Here is a 21,557-nt window from a genome sequence, read left to right on the forward strand (position 1 = left end):
GCCAATATGATAACAGCAGTGGGGCCTACCATTTGCTGGAGTGTAGTGCCTTGACTCTCCACCAGGTGGAGCAGTTTCACCTTAGGGAGTGCATTGAGTAGGGCCTCTGAATTTGGGGTGGTCATTATCCCTGGTGAAATGGAGGTGGGGTGAAGTAGAGTGCAAGGCAGTTGGGTTTGAATTTAAGGTTTCAAAAGAGGAAGATGTATTACTGATCCAGGTGAAGTTTAGTACCCCTGTGCTGGACCACTTGTAGAAACAAGTCAAGTCCTACTAGGGATTTGAATTGTGTTTTACATCCCTGTCTCCTTCCAAATTCATACGTTGAAGTCCTAACCCCTGGTACCTCTGAATGTGACCTTATTTGGAGAGAGGGTCTTTGCAGAGGCAGTCAAACTAAAATTAGGTCATTAAGGTGGGCCCTATTCCAACATGCCTGGTGTCTTTATAAGGAAGGAAGCGTTGGATACAGACACACACAGAGGGAAAACCACGTGAAGAGACAGGAAGAAGACAGCCTACAAGTCAAAAAGAAAGGTCTGGAACAGATCGCTCCCTCACAGCCCTCAGAAGGAACCAATCCCACGGGACCTTTGATTCTGGGCTTCCAGCCTCCAGAACTGACACAATACATTTCTGTTGTTTCAGGTCCCCAGTCTGTGGGACTTTGTCATGGGAGCCCAAGCAAACCAATAGCCCCACCCATTCCCATTTGGGAGAATTTAAGTAAGCTGGATTTAGGCATTTATGATGCTAGAGAAACGTTTTCTCCTTGGAAAGTGATCATTAACAACATAAACGGGGTTATAGTCTAGAGATATTTATTATAAGCTACTAAACTTTAGGGATCCTTAAGCCAGTTAGAAGCCCCCTTTAAACAAGCGGTATGCGGACAGCATATGAGTCTATGCTGCCTGCCATCCCCGAAGGGGAGCTTCCAAAGGCTGCCTCAACTCCGCTCTGCGGCATTTGACTGGGCGCCTGTGACAGCGTAAGAGGGAGCCACCCGAGCTCCAGCGGGAGAGGAGGGGGAGGGAGTATCTATCCGCATGTGTGATGAGAGAAACAAATACACGTAAGTCTGAAAACATGTGAGAGAAGGAATTTGTGTCTGGGCGGAGTCATGTGAAAAGCTGTGCATGTTAGAAAGAAAAACGTAGGAGAAGAGTTGGATTTTCGAGAAACAGAAACATGAGTGTATGGAGAATGTATATACCAAGGGGAGAAATGTTTCTGTAACAAGGTGATGAGGTGTGTATGTGTGAGAGAAATATCTGGTGTCGGGGGAAGAAACGCACATGTGAGACGTACATGTATGAAGAGCCTTGTGTATGTCTGAAGTGTGTGTGCCGTGTGCATTTAAGGAAGCCATGGTGTGTGTAAGGAATACGTGTGTAGCAGGTGCATGCAAGGGGGGATGTGTGTGTGGAGATGTATCTGCGTGAAGGAGAGAAGAACGCATGTGTGTAAGCTGTGTGTGTGAGGAGAAGGCTGTGTGTGTGAGGGGAAGGCTGTGTGTGTGAGAAGGCTGTGTGTGTGAGGGGAAGGCTATATGTGTGACGGGAAGGCTGTGTGTGTGAGGGGAAGGCTGTGTGTGTGAGGGGAAGGCTGTGTGTGTGAGGGGAAGGCTGTGTGTGTGAGAAGGCTGTGTGTGTGAGGGGAAGGCTATATGTGTGACGGGAAGGCTGTGTGTGTGAGGGGAAGGCTGTGTGTGTGACGGGAAGGCTGTGTGTGTGAGGGGAAGGCTGTGTGTGTGAGGGGAAGGCTGTGTGTGTGGGGAAGGCGGGGGAAGGCTAGTATGTGTGACGGGAAGGCTGTGTGTGTGAGGGAAGGCTGTGTGTGTGAGGGGAAGGCTGTGTGTGTGAGGGGAAGGCTGTGTGTGTGAGGGGAAGGCTATATGTGTGACGGGAAGGCTGTGTGTGTGAGGGGAAGGCTGTGTGTGTGAGAAGGCTGTGTGTGTGAGGGGAAGGCTATATGTGTGACGGGAAGGCTGTATGTGTGACGGGAAGGCTGTGTGTGTGACGGGAAGGCGTGTGTGTGAGGGGAAGGCTGTGTGTGAGGGGAAGGCTGTGTGTGTGAGGGGAAGGCTGTGTTGTGACGGGAAGGCTGTGTGTGTGAGGGGAAGGCTGTGTGTGTGAGGGGAAGGCTATATGTGTGACGGGAAGGCTGTGTGTGTGAGGGGAAGGCTGTGTGTGTGACGGGAAGGCTGTGTGTGTGAGGGGAAGGCTGTGTGTGTGACGGGAAGGCTGTGTGTGTGAGGGGAAGGCTGTGTGTGTGAGGGGAAGGCTGTGTGTCTGACGGGAAGGCTGTGTGTGTGAGGGGAAGGCTGTGTGTGTGAGGGGAAGGCTGTGTGTGTGACGGGAAGGCTGTGTGTGTGAGGGGAAGGCTATATGTGTGACGGGAAGGCTGTGTGTGTGAGGGGAAGGCTGTGTGTGTGACGGGAAGGCTGTGTGTGTGAGGGGAAGGCTGTGTGTGTGACGGGAAGGCTGTGTGTGTGAGGGGAAGGCTGTGTGTGTGAGGGGAAGGCTGTGTGTCTGACGGGAAGGCTGTGTGTGTGACGGGAAGGCTGTGTGTGTGAGGGGAAGGCTGTGTGTGTGATTCTTTAGGACGATGCTGGTCAAAGAAACGAATGTGCCCAGAAGCCATGTCTAATTGCCTTCCTGACCCCATGGCCTCTGTGAACCCGGCTTACTGAAGGAGCTCAGAGATTGACAGCTCCTTTGTAAGTATTCGGTTGGCCACCACAATTTTTTCAGTTTGGTCCCATTTTTGTCAACAACATTTTAAACTAGGTTGATTCCCCTTGTTTTTTAAGAAAATATCTCGAAATTACTTTTTCAAGTTTTGGTTCAAGTTCAAGAGAGATATATAAAAGAAGTGGGTCAGGTTCAGTTTCAGGAAAGAAATGCTAATCATTTGTATTTGTGTGCTGGTATTTAAATCAATGAATGAGGAGCAAAGAGGTGATTCCTGAAGCAGGAAAATAAGACACAACTTTTTCATTGAATTTCTTTTTTTGTCTAATTAATTCCTAATTGACAGGAGCCTATGCACTTCTAATATAGATTTTAAAAATAGGATTTGGTTTCCCCAAAGTCATCGTATCAATTACCTAAGGCATGGGACATTTTCCTAAGAATTTTTCCCAAGCAGTAACCTCATGTTCACTTTGATTCCGCTGGTGAGCTAAATTATATTTTTGTCTTTATTAAAAGTGAATTCCTTTTAATGTTGGGTTTCAAGGAAAGGAATTAATTTTTGGAATGACTTTGATATAATGGGGAATAAGTAGGCAAACTAACTATTGCTCATGGGCCAAATTTGCTCAGCTTTCTAGTTTTTCGGGGGGAGGGGTCTTTTTTATGGCCCATGAGGTAAAGTGCTTTTTACATTTTAAAAGCTTTTTTAAATATGTATATATTTTATTATTGAAGTAGAGTTGGTTTACACTGTTGTGTTAATTTCTGGTGTACAGCATAGTGACTCAGTTTTACATATATATATATATTCCTTTTCATATTCTTTTTCATTATAGGCTATTACAAGTTATTGAATATGGGTCCCTGTGCTGTACAGTAGGACCTTGTTGTTTATCTATTTTATTACAGTAGTTAGAATCTGCAAGTTAAAAAGGCTATATAGTACTTATGTAACAGAGTAGTGTGGATTTTGCCTCTTGGCTGGCAAAGCCTAAAATATTTACTTTTAACCCTTCAGGAAAAAGTTTGTTGACCTTGTTCCGCAGAATTTTTTTTGCATGATAAAATGTAACCTGCCAAAATGTAAGGGGAAAAAGAATTAAGTACAGTTGATTATCAGTTTAGTAATTGCAGTAACTAATCTAAGCCTTAGAGCCAACATATTGGTTAATGTTAATTCAACATGGTTCTTCTGTACATATTTTTATTGGAGTGGTGGCAAAATTGTATATTCCCTAGAAACACAAGCACAGTCAAGAGTGTTCACTGCAGTCTTATCTATAATCATGAAAAGCTGATCAACTCAGATGTCCATCAACAGAAGAATGTCTATACAACTATGCCATGTCCATACAATGGAACAGTGTTTCGCAGTTAAAACAAACCACCTAGGGCTATACGTACCATTAGATGGCTCTTACAGACATGATATTGAGCAAAACAACATAAAACAAACCTACTGGGTTATGGAACAAAACAGAATATTATAAACTGGTAAACATGCTATATGTGAACACATGCATATGTAGTAACAGCATGGGAACACTGATGGGATGTTTTAGAAGAGTACTGGGCATTGCGGGGGAGGAAAGAATTGGGATCAGGGAGGGCTGCCCAGGGCCTTTAACTGTATGGTGACGTTTATTTCTTACATGAATATTTGAAGTCAGTATGGCATGAGGTTAGGATTGGCTGGTTCTTGGGCACACTGGGAAGGGCTCTTGAAGATACTCTCTCTAGTTTAGTGAGCGTTTGAAATATCCCATAATAAGAAAAGGAAAAGGATGGTTCTGCCAATCAGAGTACGGGAAATCTGCCCAGATTGATCCAGGCAACATTTTTACAGAGGATCCCTTGTGTGCTGGCACTTGCTGAGGGCCAGACCCTCATTCCCCATTTCCTCATTTAACCGCCCAGCTCAGTGAACTGTGACTGTCTCCCCCGTCCTCAAGGACACTGTCAGACAGGCCCAAGGCCACAACGCGAGTCGCGGGGTGGGCGGCGGTGAGGGCCCAGGGCTGCTCGCCTGACTAGTTCTGCACTTTTCAGGCAGGCTCCTGAAACCACAGGGGCTCGTCTTTTGCTTAAAAATAAAAAAGAAAGAAACAAAGATTTCGAGTTCTACCCCTGCCCTGTGCTCACTTCCCCGGGTTACCTCTGCACCAGCCGCCGGCGAGGTCAGCAAAGATTTATTTTAAGTTCGTTGGTTCATTCCTTCCTTCCGTTTCTTCCCGCGCTCACTCTTCTAACCGATACTGGGGCCAGGGGAAGTTGACTGGGTTCCACCCGCAGGTGCCCACCGTTCCAGAGTCTTCTTTCTCCTCGGCTGGCCTCAGCCAGGCTCCCTGGGTCGCCCTAACCCCCGCTGCTTGAGCCGGTCCGCTGGGGGCGGGAAAAGGGCGCGGGAAGCCGGGTCCTGAGGGCGCCCGGGACTGCGCCTGGGGCGCGCCACCGACGTGACCCCACGCAGGGATCAGCCCCGGCGACCGGCGGTGGGTGGACCTGGGCCCTTGGAGCGGAGCCTTTGGAAGGCCTGGGCTCGGCTCTTGTTGCCTTGTTGCCTTTGTGCGCCTGGGTCCAAGCGATAGAAATGACCTCTGTTCTCCGAGGGTGTGACCCGAGGGCTCCCAGTGTGGCCCCGCGGGAAGGTGGGCAGTGTGTGTGCCCGGAGGCCGGTCGGGGACAGCTGGGGGAGGAACCCCTCGGGGAGATCAGAGAAGAAAGCGACACCTCCCGAGAGCAGGCGGCGCCGCCAGCCCGGTGCCGGGCCCCTCAGGTGGGGAGGTCGGGCTCGGCGCGGAGGGCGCAGGCGGAGGGCGCAGGAGGAGGGCGAGGGGACGGGGCGCGGGGCGCGGGCGCCGGGGCGAGGGCAGCTGGGGTAAAATTGGGGCACGACCCCAGACGGGCGGGCGGGCGCGGGGGCTCGGCTCCGGCCCTCGTACCTCCTCCCCACGCCCGACGCCGACAGGTCCGGCCTCGGCGCCGCCCTCCCCGCGACCCTTACCCAGCCGGCTCCCGGGGCAGCCGAGCCCACCGCCGGCCCTCCTCCGCGGTCGGCCCGAAGACCCGGAGCAGCGGACTCCCGGGGGCGGCCGGGGTCAGGGGTCAGTGCCCGGCGCGGGCCGCGCTCCGCAGATCCGGGCTTTGGCGCGCGCCCCTCGGCCGGCCGAGCCCGCGAGCTGAGGGAGTGACCGCGCGGGAGGCTGGGCTGGCCGTCCGACGGCGGCGGGCACAGCGGAGCCGGGCCGCGGCGGTGCGAGGACAAAGGGCCGCGGTAAGAGCGGCCGCCGACCGGCCGCGGGGCGGGGGCGGGCACGGGGCGCGCGGGGCCGGGAGCCGCGCCGTGGGGCTGTGGAACCGCGGGAAGAGCCGCCGGGGGAGCGCGCGGGCCGACGTGGGCACTTTCTTGGTCGCGACCCGCCGGGAAGCTGAGGACGGCGTGGGGTTCAGCCTCGAGGGCGCGTGGGGATCTGGGTGCTGCTGCCTCGTGTGTGTGTGTGCGTGTGCGTGTGCGTGTGCGTGTGTGTAAGACAGAGGAAGAGAAGGATCGTCAGAATGAGTTGGACAGACTTGGAGCGCACGCTGAGCGCCTGGCACATGGTGAGCGCTCCGTAGGTGCGAGCTAATACAAGTGACAACGATGGCCATAATTACTATTTTCAGGGTGTGCACGCGTGCGTGCCTGTCTGTGTCTAGGTGTTTAGAGAAGCAGGGGCCAAAGGTGGCAGCCCCAACTCCCCAGCACTTGAGACCCAGGAGAAAATGGGGCTTCTTTCCAGAACCGCCCTGGGATCGCCTTGGAGGGGCCCCGACCCTTGGAGAGGCTGGTTCAGGGGAGGTGGGGGCTTAGTAGCTGGACCTCATTTTTGGGTCTTGGGAACAAAGGCTGCTTCTCTGAAGTCCAAGAAGGGGTGTGTGTGTGTGTGTGTGTGTGTGTGTGTGTGGCCGCCGGGGCGCAGGCCAGGACGATCGCCATTCATGGAGAAGGATGTTTGGGCCATTTTGCTGTCAAGCATCTTTTGATCCCCGGTCATGAAGACAGGCAGAAAAGAGGAACTACTTAATCTGTAGGCTGAAGCTTTTCTTTAATAAGCTTTTATAATAGAAGTAAGTATGACTTCAGGACTTGAAAGGGTTTTTAAAATTTTTGTATCTCTTCTAAACAATACATGTGTAAATTTAACTTGATAAAAAAATTGTACTTCTGGTGAGAGCATTTTAATTTCTGTGGTTAACACTGTATGTTAGACTAGGGGAAAAGTGGCTGTCTGGGAGGGTTCTGACCTTCATCTTATATAAATGTTGTGTTAATGTCGCCTGGTTTGCAGCACTTTGTAGAAGAACGTTATTGGAAGTTTTAAAGGCCAACTAGACACCTACCTCTGCCTTAGAATTCTTAACTTTCTGGGCACATTTGAAGAATTGTTCCAGAGCACTGATTTTGGGTTTGCTCAGAAAAGTTTGTTTCTAGAAAACAAAAACCAAATTTAACAATTTGGTTTAAATGAAGCACAGGTGAGGAGCTTTTTCTACAAATCTTTTCATACTAAAATCTGGTTCATTTAAAGTTTGCATTATAATCTGTGACATTTTCCATCCCCCACAGCTGTTCTGCTGTTCATTTTGTAACAAGTATTTTTTCCCCCATTTTTCAGGTAAGGTATAGTTGATGTACAATGTCATTTAAGTTACTGGTATACAACGTAGTGACTCACAATTTTGAAAGGTTATACTCCATTTATAGTTATTAAATATTGGCTATATTTTCTGGGTTGTACAAATATCCTTGTAGCTTATTTTGTTCATAATATTTGGTTCCTCTTACCCTTAGGTTACCCCTTCCCCTTCCTTCTCCCCACTGGTAACCACTAGCTTGTTCTCTATATCTGTGAGTCTGCTGCTTTTTGTTATATTCACTAGTTTGTTATATTTTTTAGATGCCACATATAAGTGATATATAGTATTTGTCTTTCTCTGTCTGAGTTGTTTCACTTAGCATAATACCCTCCAAGTCCATCTGTTACTGCAAATGGCAGAATTTTGGTCTTTTTTATGGCTGAGTAGTACTCCATTGTGTGTGTGTGTGTGTGTGTGTGTGTGTGTGTGTGTGTGTGTGTGTATCACATCTTCTTTATCTGTTCATCTGTTGATAGACACTTAGGTAGCTTCCATATCTTGGCAAATGTAAATAATATTGCTGTGAACATTGGGGTGCATGTATCTTTTGGAATTAGTGTCTTTTCAAACAAGTATTCTTTAATGGGTAAGAAGTAAGTTCAGGTTGAAATTGAAACTCCTGGCCTTTCTTGTTTTTGCAGATGGTTAAATAGCTTACTTGTGGTTGGAAATGTTAATTAGTGACAATAACCAGTTTCACCAATACCTGTAAACTTTTACTGGGTGTGTAGTTTAAAGCTACACTATAATATCTGTATTTTTGTCTTGTCATTTTTAACTGGAGACTTTATAATCTGGAGCCTGTCTAAAGGCTTCTGTCCTTAATACGAAGTTGATCACTCTTTCGTTTAGTAAGCAATTGACTAAACTCCTATGGCATTGTAGATGTTCATTCTATTACTACCATTTTATTTGACACGAGGAACCCCCATTTTAAGCAAATCGTGTCCAGTTTGTGGATTCGACATTTGAATTGTTTAGAGATTCCAGAGTGTTCAGAGGCAATCTCAAAGTAGAGCTAGGAAAAGATTTTAAAAAATTCAGAATGAAGAGTAGATAGACTCTAACTTAAAGAGAAGGGCAGGCCCCCTGCCCAAGAATAGTCATCCAAGTTGAGCGGGACCAGGGCATTGGAACAAAGGCTGTCGTATGGACCCTCCATGCATTAAGGGGGTATAGGGAGCTTGCTTTTAATAATCCACGTTTCCCTGTCCAGCATGCTCCAGTGGGTCTGTTCTGCTTCCCCTAGGAAGCCTCGAGGGCTTTTGTGGGGTAACTGACCCGGCTGAGGGCAGCTCACGGAACTGTGGCCTGGCCATTCCAAAAGTCCATGGATCTCTAATCCCTTCCAAAGATTTCAGTCACTTAATCTTCGCAGCTCATACGCTGCTTAATGGGTGCTTTTGTGTTTTTGGTTCAGTTTCTGGATATACAGATAAATCATGGTACTTTAAAGCTAATTACGCTTAAAAAAACCAACAGGATGGGGAAGACTATTGTAGAAGTTTTATTATGGCATACAATTTAAAAACATGCAGAAGAGTTAAAAAAAAGAAAGAAAGAAAACTGGAAATCTACGATCCACATATAATTACTGTTAATATTTTGGTGTATTTTTTCCTGGCATTAAAACCAAATTCTATATGCTTCTAAACATTGGCCAAAATTATACATATACATATATATACACACACACACATATACACATACATACATACACACATATGTATATATACATGTAAATCTGTCATTTTGTATCTTTTTCATATAAAGGTTACATTATGAATATACCTATCATTTCACTGATATTGTCATTTTAAATGACAATTTTATATTCTATTATGTGGATACATTATAATTTAACTATTTCTCTGGCAGATTCTTGGGCTTTTCCTTTTATTTGTGCTTTTGATGTTCTTTCCATTTTGATAAAACACCACTGATTGATGGTAATACATATTTCTGAAACTTAGCTCTTAGAAAGTGGCAAGAGCAGGGAGGGTACAGCTCAAGTGGTAGAGTACATGCTTGGCATGCATGAGGTCCTGGGTTCAATCCCCGGTACCTCCTCTAAAAATAAAGAAAGAAAGAAACCTAATTACCTCCCCCGCAACAACAAAAGTGGCAAGAAAAAGTCTAACTTCAAGGATATAAAGTAGGAAAGGATGCAGTCCTGCCTCAGTCCTTTCAGTCTCTTAACTCACTCTTAATTATCTCTTATGCCATTTACTTGTCTCTGTAACACAATAATTTGCAGTTTATTTACCCCACCAAAGTACGGGCTTCTTGAGGATCACAATGTGTGTCTTAATTTTGTTTGAATCCCTTTAATGGCCAGCATGTCAAAGATGTTCAAAGTATTATTTTGGGGGGAGTATATTTCAGGGGCCACGTGGGAACCCAAGTCCTCTGGGAGATGTAAAATGACAAATCTTGATCCAACTGACTCCTCTTACCTTTTTACTGTGGAAAACTTCAAACATGTACGGAAGTAGAAAAATCATGTAACAGACTTCCATGTGATCTTGTCCAGTTTCAACAATTGTGAACACTGTTAATTTTGTTTCTTCTATCTTTTCCCTCCCCTCACTTCAATCCTCATGGATTACCCTGAAGTACATCCCAGACATTAAAGCATTTCATACCCCTGTGTTTTGGAAGATGAATTGACCTCCAAATTTACTGAAAAGGGCATGTTCCAGGAGGCTGAGCAGAAGGAGGTGGGTTTGCTGGGAGGCTGTGTGACAGACATGCCAGTGATCTGAGACGCGACTCTAACTGGTTTGCCTTTGACCCTTAGCAGGTTGGCTCTCTGGCTCACCTGTCTGTCACCTGAGGAGCTTGGCGAGGTAATCCACAAGCTTCCTTCCATCTTACTTTATTCAAGCTGAGGTCTGACTTTTAGTCTAATGTGGTAGTTCTCAAATGTAGTTGCTGGACCAGCAGCTCTGGCATCACCAGGGAGCTTGCTCAAGATGCAGATTCTCAGGCCCTGCACCTAGCCCTCCTCAGAAGCTCTGGGAAGGGGGGGATTGCCCAGCAGTCTGCAGTTTAGCAGGCCCTCTGGGTGATTCTGATGAACAGCCAAGCTTGAGAACCACGAATCTGTGAAGGTAGCCAAGAGGTCTATAAGCTTAAAAGAAGAAGAAGACGAAAGAAAGACACAAAAGCCTGCTGGAAATTGTGCATTCACCCATCAGCAAGCTCAGTAAGTCACTCCAAAGTCAGCTTCTTCCTTTCATGCAGAACGGTGTCAATGGTGAAGTGACTGTGAGATCTTTTGTTGATCAGGATCTCTGATTGACAGTTACAGTTCTTGACTCAAAAAGATTTGGGAAAGAAATTATTAGGTAAAATCTTCCTGAACGAGGTATATGTAGGCAATTTTCATAAAAAAAAAAAAAAAAAGGAAAGGTTGAGAACCACTTCATGAGACACACCTCATTTACAATTACGTATTTATTTGTTTGATGTGTTATCTCCCCTGAAGCACATGGGGAGTCCTGGGAAGGGTCAGGTCTCTTTTGCTCACTGTTTTGCCCCAGCACCAGCACAATGGCTCCCAGAGTACGTGCTCAGTAAATATTTGAAGGAAGAATGAACTTTTGTTCTTTAGGGAACTTACAGAACTCTGGAGAGAGCCAAGCCTAATACTGGCAGAAACAATTAGGGAATAATTAAGGGTTCTATTCTGAGGTCTTGACTTCAGTGTAGGACAGTTTGAGCTGGAAGGTTGGTTAGATTCATATTTGCCAAGTAAAAGTATCTGGTATGTGCTTAGCACTGTCTTGGACTCTGGGAGAAGTGTGGAGGGCAATACAAGAGAAAGGTGAAACAGGGAGCTCATATGAGAGTATTTCATTGACTCACAACTACTTTGCATTCCAGTGCTTTCAGGCACAAGAGTTGGCTGAATAAAATAATTATTACCATAGCCACCACAATCCTTGGGCATCTACCATGTAGGAAGTGTTTTATGGGAATCGCATAAATATGTTTTCTCCGATGTGAACTAATTGGTAAATCCTGAAATTTTGTATTTTAACAAAATGAATTAAAAACCTGTTGATATCTTCACTTGCAAAGATAAAAAACAGAGTTAGAAAATTGTTTCCAAAATTTAAAAATCTGCAGATATGTTGGGCTGTAAAGGTGACACATATTTTAGCAACAAAATGCCATCGTTTATTTAATACAGAAATATTTAGTGAGTGTGTACTGTGTGCCAGCTTCTAGTCTAAGTGCTGGAGATCCAGCAGTGAACAGAGCAGGCAATTCCTGCCCTCATGGAACTTACATTTTAGTGGTAAGATTGGCAGTGAACCTGTGTGCTGTAAGTGAAGGTTAAATTTTCTTCTCAAAATGTTGGTTTGAGAGCAAATTCAGTCAGTGCGCTTGATCAAGAAATCCATATTAAATGCTCACTCTGTACCGTTGCACGTTGCGTTGCATCAGGTGTGGTGGGGGGACACGCAGGGTGTGAGCTGCCTTCCAGGGGCAGTTTGTCAACTATGGGCATATAAAGTATTGCTGCTACCCTTACTAAAGGCTACAGTTTAGAAGAAGTAGTATTTGGGCTGGGGTGTTTGGGAACATAGAGGAAATGAATCTGATTGAGAACAGGTAAGAGGAGAAAGGAGCAGTTAGAATTTGTCCTAAGCTCAAGTACCTTACATGGGCCACCTCACTAATCCTTACTCAGTGAGGTGAGTATTGTACCTATTGTAGAGATGAGGAAATGGAGGTGCAGGAAAGCCAGTGGACTTGCCCAAGATTACGTGGGCAGCAAGTGGTGGGAAACCCATTTTTATCTGACTCCAAAGTGGGAGTGAGGGCTGGATAGAGCCAGGCTGAGAAGATGGACTTATGAGGGTCTGAGGGCACCCGCAACACTAAAACCATTTCCCCTGATGTACAGACTTATGAGAGGTTAGAGTTATAAGGTATCTTCTGGATCCTCTAGTTTGGTCCATGGACTAACTACGTTAGCATCACTTGTGAAATTGTTAGAAACGTAAACTGTTGCGTCTCTCCCAGACCTTATCAATTAGAATCTTTGATGAATCTGTTACCGAATGCAAGTTCATGTGTCTGATGCACCGTGAAGCCAAACAAACTAAAAGGTTGGCGTTTGGAGCAGAGAAAGGTTTATTGCAGGGTGGAGCAAGGAGGACAGGGTGGCTCACGCCCAAGAAAACCCCAAACTCCCTGAAGGGTTTCAGCGAAGCATAAAGGCCAGGTAAGGGAGGAGGGCCCCGGGGTATGTGTTCAGCTCCTGCACAATTCTCTAGTTGATGCTGAGGTAACAAGGCAGTGAACACTATCAACCCCTAGGCACCAGAAGGTCTGGGGGCCATGTGCTCTCAATCATCAAGTAGTTAATTTTCTTCCCTTTGGTAACGGTTTTTAGCATCTGAAAAACTCAGGAAATATGCATGAGATACTATTATCTGGGTAGTTCAGAGAGGAGCTACCTCAGAAGCTATGGGGGAGGGGTCTGACCCTGAAAGTCCCCACAGGGACTCGGTAACAAATCTGGGTTTTCAAAAGTTCTCCTGGTGAGTCTCATGCATCCTGAAGGGTGAGAAGGACCATTCTAGAAGCTATTCTAGAGCTGCCCTGGCAAGAGGCCATTGGAAGGGATCTTTGGTCTAGGAATCTGGAGTCCATTCCAGACAAAGCTGCTAACTTCCAGCTTCCTTCCTCAGACTTGCCTTTAGACGATGATAATCCTACACTTGTTTAAATGGGGGTGCTCTGAGTGGCTGTAGGACTTCCCATCGACCTTACCCTGCTGGTATTCATAAGCTAATGGAGTGTAGTTAAGAGCTGGTTGTCTGGAGTCATGTGGACCCAAGATCAAGTGTGAACTTGGCTACACTTGGGCAAGTGACCTAATCACCTCTAGGTGTGTTTCTTCATCTGTAAAATGGGATCAGTAGTAGTAAACACCTTGTAGAGCAGCGGCAAGGATTCGGTGTGTTACATGTCAGGTGCTGGAAACACTGCCTCGTACGTAGAAAGAGGCCAAACTACTTCTTCCTCCTCCTCTTTATTAGTGTTATTGTATTATCGCCCACAGCCTGTCTTCGGGCCTGAACACAGTGGTGCTCACTTTCCACTGCCACCCACACTTCTTGCTCAGTCCCTGTGGTGTTTGCACTGGGTCACCCTGTGACCTCTCGGGTCCCCTCGTGTGATGGGGGCTGGTGTGCATGGGGAACCGGACCTCTACCATCATCTGCATGTCTCACCTCTTTTTCTTTAGAGATGTTGCCTGTGAGTTGTGTTCTTTGAGCATCGTAAGCGGGAAGAAGTTGGTGGTTTTGCACAATTGGTCGCTGTCATTCACGAAGCCCCTGCTTCACGTGAGCGTTTTACATCATCCCTGAGCCTCACCACAGCCTCAGAATCTGAGGCCCAGAGATGCACCTACTGGGTGGAACCATATGAAATCGATATTTTTGTAGATCAAAATGGTGTAATGGCAATTTTGTATGGTTTAGCCTAATACTTTTATCATACCAGGTAATTATTTTTCAAGAACTTAAAAAAATGGTCCTAAGGATATTTTCTTGCTTCTTCTGATCAAAATATTACCCAAAAGGACACATGGAAAAAACTGGGGTCCTGCACTTTCCCAAGCACTTCACGATGTACCTTATGAGGTGGGTGCTATTATCGTCACCCTCATTTATAGGGGGAACTGAGGCACAGAGACGTTAAGGAGCTTGTCCAAGACCACATGCCAGAAATTGGCAGAAACAGTGTGGACACAAACCTCCTGGGCGCAGAGACTGAGCTCTAAGCCTCGTGTGCATCAGTCTCCTGACTCTCAGGATAAGGGTCTTTTTCCCAAATAAGCAGGATTTTCGCTGCTGTGGAATTTGGACAAGCCGGGGAAGGAAGGGCCCAGCCTCCCTGAGCACCTCCGTGAATCTGTGTTCCCTTTCATCTACTTTTAGCAGCAACCTTGTGATGTAATGATCGCCCCGTTTTACAGATAAGGAAAACCAGCTGAATTTCAAGCCTCCCGCTGTCTGACTGCAGAGCTCTGCCTGTCCTTGTCCCGGGTGGTTCTTCTCTTTCCTTTCACTTCTCTTCTGGTGGAGTTGCTGCCATGGTTATTCTCAAGAATCCAGTTTCTCAACCTCCAGCTCTTGCTCTGTTGAGACCCAGCACTGGCCCCTGACTGCTCTCAGCTCACAGGGACGCAGCTGCCTCTCAGGTTGGGGCTGGGGTCACCAACAGGGTCTTCTTTCAGTGATTTGATCATCGTGGAAGAGAACAAAAGTGCTTTGTTGGGATTTTAACCCCCTTGGTTTATATGTATCTGAGGTCAATTACACAGGTGAAAGGAGTAGGTTCAGATGGGGCCATTGGACGTGCCCTTCTAATCCCCATTAATATTGTATGAAGCTTAAAAATTCCCAGAGAGATTTCTGATGCAGCGACAAGGGCAGGGAGCATCTTCCCCAGCCCTGTGGCCACACTCCAGTGTCTGATTAACAAAGTAAGCCGTCTGGACAAGAGCTCTCTCTCCTGCCCAGGTAGCAGCGTCATGGCAAGTTGCTCACAAGAAGAGTATCTTTTTTAAAATGCTGATTTATATTTATTTTAAATTAACATTTTAATTTTGAGATAATTTTAGATTCTTACAACATACAGTTGTAAGAAATAATCCAGAGCTCTTTTGTACCCTCTATTCAGTTTCTCCCAATGGTAACATCTTGAAAAACTATAGTACGATATTGCAACAGTGATACAGTCAAGATACAGAATTGTCCCATTACCATGTCTCTCTTGGGGCCACAGCTGTTTCCCTCTCACTCTTCCAATCACTTGTCCCTGACCCCTGGCAATCACTCATCTCTTCTTTAGTTCTGTAATTTTGTTGATTCAGGGATGTTATGAAAATGGAATTATTTAGTGTTTGATCTCCTGAGATTGCTTCCCCCACCCTCTGCCTGAGCATAATTCCCTGGAGATTCATCTCAGTTCTTGTGAGTATTAATAGTTCATTCCTTTTTATTGGTGAATTGTATCCTAAACCTATGGATGTACTACAGTGTAATCATTAACCTGTTGAAAGATAACCTGAATTGTTTCCAGGTTTTAGCTGTTACAGATAAAACTAGTGTTGACGTTTGTGTACAGGTTTCTGTGTACACATAACAGTTAATTTCTATAGGATGAATATTCAAGAGCGCAACTACTGGGTCTCATGGTACCTGCACGTTCAATTTTCTAAGAAACTGCAAAACAGTTTTCCAAAGTGGCTGTACCATTTTACATTCCCACCAGCAATGTATAAAGATCCAGTTTCTCTGCATTCTTGACGACATTTGGTACTGTCATTATTTTTTATTTTAGACATTCTGATGGGTGTGTAGTGATATCTTATGGTCAGTTTAATTTGTATTTTCTTGTTGGCTAATGAAGCTGAGCATCTTTTCCTCACTTACGTGCTTTCTGTTTATCCTCTTTGGTAAAATGTCTCTGTCTTTTGCCCCCCCCCCCTTTTTTTTACTTTCAATCTATTTTCATTATTTATTTACTTATTTTATTGGAACATAGTCAGTTACAATGTGTCAATTTCTGGTGTACAGCATAATGTCCCAGTCATGCATATATATACATATATTCATTTTCATAATTTTTACTGAAGGTTGTTATAAGATAATGAATATAGTTCCCTGTGCTCTACAGCGGGACCTTGCTGTTTATCTATTTTATATACAGTAGTTAGTATCTACAAATCCCGAACTCCCAATGTATCCCTCCTCCTTTCTTTTAAGATTTTAAGAATCAGTGCTTTTTATTGTCATGTCAAATATACTGGGCCACATAAGTGCCTACAATTTGTACAATAAACTTGAGATGCTTGTAGAGCTGATTACAGTCAAGAGATCTGTAAGGACACTTCAGCTTAGGGATACTGGGGGTCAGGACTTGGCAGTGGAGGGAGTGAGAGGCAGGGCTCGGACGCTCTGGGTGGGAGGCAGAATTCCTCTGGAGTTTTGCCACTGCTATGCAGCTGGGCAGCTTCCTCTTTTAGGCACGGGTAGTGACGCTGGGTGTTCTGGGTCAACCTGGGGCACGCTGACCTGCGGGTGGAATTGACCTTGTGGTAGGCATGGGCATGGCTGGGTTAGGTTCCCACTTTGTCTCTTCCGTCAGCTGCAGCCCGGCCTGATCTCTTGTGATTTCAGCTGTTGGCTCCTGTGCTGTTTCCCCCACCCCAACACCCAGGGTGACCTCCAGGAGCTGGCTGTCTCCAAACTTGTGTCTAGAACACGCAGAACTCTAGGTGCAATGGAAGTGTGAGATTACATTTTTTAAATCGTTGTGATTAATCATTGTAGACTGACTATACTTCACTTTAAAAATTGTTGTGATTATTTTTAAATGTTTTGCATTGTTCTGCACACATACTCATTGGAGAAAAAGTAGCTAGCACAGTTCAAGGGGATTTATCTGTAATCCCCATACCCCGAGATAATCCCTGTAAACACAAAATTATTAATTTGGGAAGGAAGATTGTTTGGTTTGGTGGTTTTGGGGTGTTTTTTTTTGTTTTTTTTTTTGTTTTTTTTTTGCTCATTTCTTTTACCAGCTGGGCTATGAAGATAACAAAGCTAGTTTGGGAAAACAAAAAAAAGAGAAGAAATTGTTCCCCCGTTGGCTGAATCTGGAGAGGTTTTGACACTGCTGTCCACACTGCAGATGGGGCCTGTGTGTGTGAGTGCAGAGGTCAGCACCAAAAGGTGGGAGCCCAGAGGCAGGCTGGGGCCAGTACTGCCAGAATGATCTTTTGTTTCCACTGCTCAGCTGTCCGGGATGATGGCTGAGGACATCAAAGACATGTCTAAACCCTGTCATCTGGCTCTGTCCTTTGCCCCGACTGTGGAAGAGGTCTCCCCACAGGGAGCCCTGGAGCGCAGATCCCGCCCCCCGCCCGCCCGGCTTCCATCCGGCTAGTAATTCCAGGCAAGAGCTGGTCAGTAATAGTTGCATTATCCATGTATATCCATCTCTGTCTTCTTCTGAGGAAAATTTATTTATTTACTAACCTGATTAAAAGAGTAAAAACTGTTTTCTTCAAATTTCAACTGTTATATGTGTGAGTTTCCAAAAACTTTACAAAACAGAAAAATACAAAACATAGAACTAATTCCTCTATCTAGAAACAACCATTGTTGTTGGCGTTTTGGGACATTCCTGCTGTCTTTCTCATGGACATCTCTAACAGAAATTTTACAAAAACTGCTATCATATGTCATGTAATTGTAGTATATGGAATATACACAATGTTCCTGTCAGTGTGCTAGGCTCTTTTAAGCTTCTCATTACTATAAATATTCTACAACACATATTTTGGTATCTGCAGAGCATTCTGTTGTGTATCATTTTTGCATAATTTCTTCACATTGTAGAATTGTTGCTTTAAAAAAATTAAGGTGGCAATTCTTGCCTTTTCTGATTAGAAAACAATTCCCATTGTAGCAAGGAAAACTTTGTGTATAAAATTACCTGCTTTGCTTATAGGAACTTTGTAAACTATCATTCAAGTAACAGATTGTTACTTTGTTAGTTAAAATGGTCCAGCTGCTTGGAAATGGTAACCGCTGAGACTGACTCAGTTTCCATGAACACATAGTGGGTACTGGACATCTTTACAGCAAGGGTTGCATCCTACTCAGACTTCTGACCACAGGGGCACCTCTGTGGGAGAAAGTCTGATGAGGGATACAGTAGATGGGTCCCTGGTGTATTTTTCTTAAAAAAAATTTTTTTAACAGATCATTTTCTTTTCTTCTTTTTTTTTTTTTGAATTTGTTTGGGGTATTTTGGGGGGGGTGATTAGGTTTGTTTGTTTGTTTGTTTGTTTATTTATTTACTTACTTACTTATTTATTTTTCATGGAGGTCCTGGGGATTGAACGCAAGATTTCGTGCATGCTAAGCACAAACTACCACTGAGGCTATACCTTCCGGCCCCCTCCACCAATGCCTTTTCCTAGGCCAACTTTTGGCTAAGAAACAATGAAGAGAGCAAGTATAGAGTCCTGGCAAACTAGTTTGAGTTCAATGTTAGCCTGTGATGTAAGAAATGTAATAGATCATGAGATGCCAGTTCACTCTGCATTTTGAGCTATGAGGTGACTTGGCTGAGATTCAGGGCTTAAGGTTGTGGTCCCATCTCGGAGTCCTCAGTCACACACTGTGACAGGCTGTGTCTCTGCGCTGGCCACACTGCATATCATTGTGTGTTTACCTGAGCGTTTCCCACTTGGATTACCCAGTTTTTGAAGACAGGAACCAGAGCCCCATCCCCTGAGCACCCATGGGACACCCACCGAGCGCTGCGGCCTCCTGACCAATGACCATGTTCAGTCCCTGTGATTCAATGGTGCTCCCTGTGACTCTGCAGTTATTCATTTAGGTCCTGAGCTCTTCTGAGTAAACTGCCACAGTGGTCGTGGGAGCTGAGAGGCAAAAGACTGAGGGCAGGCTGTCTTGTTTCCATGATGGAATTCTTTCCATGATGGGTTGCAAAGTATTTCAGACATGTTTCCTGAATTACTCCAAGCCAGTTCATTACAAAGGGAAGGTGCTTTTCGATTCTATCCTATATTATACTTTTACAAAAGAGAAACATAATTCTGAGATGTGTCCAACCGCAGACACATGTGAAGTACCTACTTCTACGTTGTACCAGATTTGCTTTGTTTTGTTTTCAGGAATCATACTCTTAGGGTTCCCTTTTTATTTCTGTTTGGGCTGAATGGATTATTTTTTAAAACTTATTAGAGCCTAGATTTCCATTTAAGTTTACAGAACCAGTGCAGCTTGGCACTTCCTCAGTTCATCTGTTTGCTCCTTTAATAGTTTACCTGAATAAAGGCAATAGTGACGAATATGATGAAAATATTTATTGGCCACAAACGTTGTATCAGATACTTCATCTGTATCTCCATCTACTTTACGTATCGTTTGATCTGTAGCACTTCATGTAGTGAAGGCTCACAGAAGTGGAATGAATGCATAATTAAATGACTGAGGGGGAGGTATAGCTCAAGTGGCAGAGCATGCACAAGGTCCCAGGTTCAATCCCCAGCACCTCCTCTAAAAACAATAAATAAATAAAGCTAATTACCTCCCCCCAACCAGGAAAAAAAAAAAAGATTGTAATGAGCCCACAGAGGGAAGTTTTGTTCTGTTTTGTTTGTTTTTAATTTTTATTTTAAATTTTTTCTTTTTTCTTGTTTATGTATTTTACTTTTTAAAATTTTATTTATTATTATTATTTTAGTTTTTTTTTTTTACAGAGATAAGTTTTATTGTCTCCATTTCACAGTTGAGGAGCAGAGACTGAGAAAGCCCCAAAGACAGGGTCATGCAGCCAGAAGGGGTCAAATTGTATTCAAACCAAAGTCAATCTGGCCTCAAGGCTGTGTTGGTGCCAACAAGCCATCCAGCTTCAGGCGGGGGCTGGGTGGGGGTGGGGAGTCAGGCTTCACAGGTGGTGCTGGGAAAGGAGCAGGAGGAGTGCTCACTGGAACAAGAGAAGATTTCCAGGGGATTAGGAGGCCACGTTGTGGTTGTGGGGGCCTCGTCTCCGTCCCTAGCTTGGATAGAAGTGTCACGCGTGGCGAGGTCAGAGCGGACCTCCCCAACCCCAGCAGCCTTGTAGTTGTGAGGTCGTTGGAAGATGTCATGTTCTCTTTTATTGGTTTCCTTGGAAATTCTCATTACCAATTTCTGTGGAAAAAGAAGAATTTAAAAAAAAAAAAAGGCTGCTTCTTATCCTCAGTAATTCCTGATGTGGTAGAACAATCAGAGACTCACCAACAAGCCAGGGAAAGTCAGTGCAGCAGCTGCTGCCCTTTATTATCTTAAAATTCTCTTTCAATCTTGATATACTTTGGCAGAAGGACAATATTTCCACCCAACTGTTAATTTTACTTCAGTATTATTTCTGCGATGCTCAATCAAAAACATTTCCAAATCTCTGTGTTATGTGTATTGAGTTTAGAGAAAGGCATGCAGCCATCAAGATCATGATCCATAATGGACACCGCAGCAGGATATTGATTTTGTCCTTGAGGAAATCCGATAACAAATCAATACGTTATAACACATGACGAAAGTGATCAAACTTGCAAACAGACATTGGAAGGCAAGCAGTGGTAACGGATGCTGCAGTAACTATTAAATTGGGGGAAATGGTAAAGTTTAGTGTTGGTCAGCCTTCAGGGTGGGCGCAGGGGGGCAGAGAGACAGAACAGTTCACTTGCTGCTCTGCAATGAAGCTGGCATCAGAGCTGCCGTGTCTGCTTATTGCTACAGTGGGTATTTACTGAGCATCTGCTGTGTGTCAGGCACCAGGGGCAGACTGATGAACCCACCCCTGTGGCCCCTGTGTGCCTGGGTATTCAGCTGGGGGAGCAGGGAGACAGTTTTTGTCACACAAGCACTAAATGAACAAGGAGGGATGCCTTCAGATGAGAAGAAAGTTGCAGAGAGGGAAGAAACCTGACCTAGACTGGAACTTGATCTGAAGATGACTTAGCAGTAACTGCAGTGCTGGCGGGGCTAGGGGTGGGGGTTGTCCTGACCCAGGAGGCGGTGTGAACATTGAAGGGCTCAGCCCTGTGACAAGTGTCTGCAGGGGAGGGGGATGTCTGGAGGGCAGAGATGTGCAGCCAGGCAGGCAGGTGGGGGCCTGCCCAGCCAACCTTTGGGGTTTGTTAAAGATGAGAGAACTTAACCACAGAGCAATAGGCAGCTGCTGCAGGGGCTTGAGGGGGTGGGGCGGGAGTGAGGCATGGTGGCCAGGTCAGTGGGCAGCCCGCCGACTCTGGTGCTTTCCAAGCTGCCTGTGAAAACTTGATGTTTCTGCAAAGCTTTCTTCCAGGCCTTTGAATGCAACAGCAGTGGAGCTGAAGGGGGCTGGGGGCCCTAGCCTTCTGAGTTTTCTGAGCTTGCTGTCAGGTAGTCTACCTGGGAACCTCCAGTGGAGATAGAGCCACGTGGACTGGGAGTCAGTTGCGAGCTTTTTCAGACAGTAGCCATGATGGGTGGTTCTAATGTTCCTTTTCTTTATTGCAAGACCTGTTACACTGCGAGAATTTGAGGCACTGAAGACAGTTAATGGGGTGACCCCTCCTCTTGCTTG

The 21,557-nt window shown here is 45.4% G+C and overlaps 1 protein-coding gene across 1 annotated transcript in view; it reads left to right on the top strand.

Annotated features, from left to right (window-relative positions):
- The first annotated feature begins 5,511 nt into the window (after positions 1-5,511).
- The window catches only part of GREB1 (growth regulating estrogen receptor binding 1), a 124,468-nt gene continuing 108,422 nt past the window's right edge, over positions 5,512-21,557 (top strand). Inside the window, 1 exon segment of the mRNA XM_032497042.1 lies at positions 5,512-5,973. The gene's annotated coding sequence lies outside the window, so the exon portion shown is untranslated.

This window comes from Camelus ferus, chromosome 15 (genome assembly GCF_009834535.1).
Source record: "Camelus ferus isolate YT-003-E chromosome 15, BCGSAC_Cfer_1.0, whole genome shotgun sequence".
NCBI classification, from domain to species: Eukaryota; Metazoa; Chordata; class Mammalia; order Artiodactyla; family Camelidae; genus Camelus; species Camelus ferus.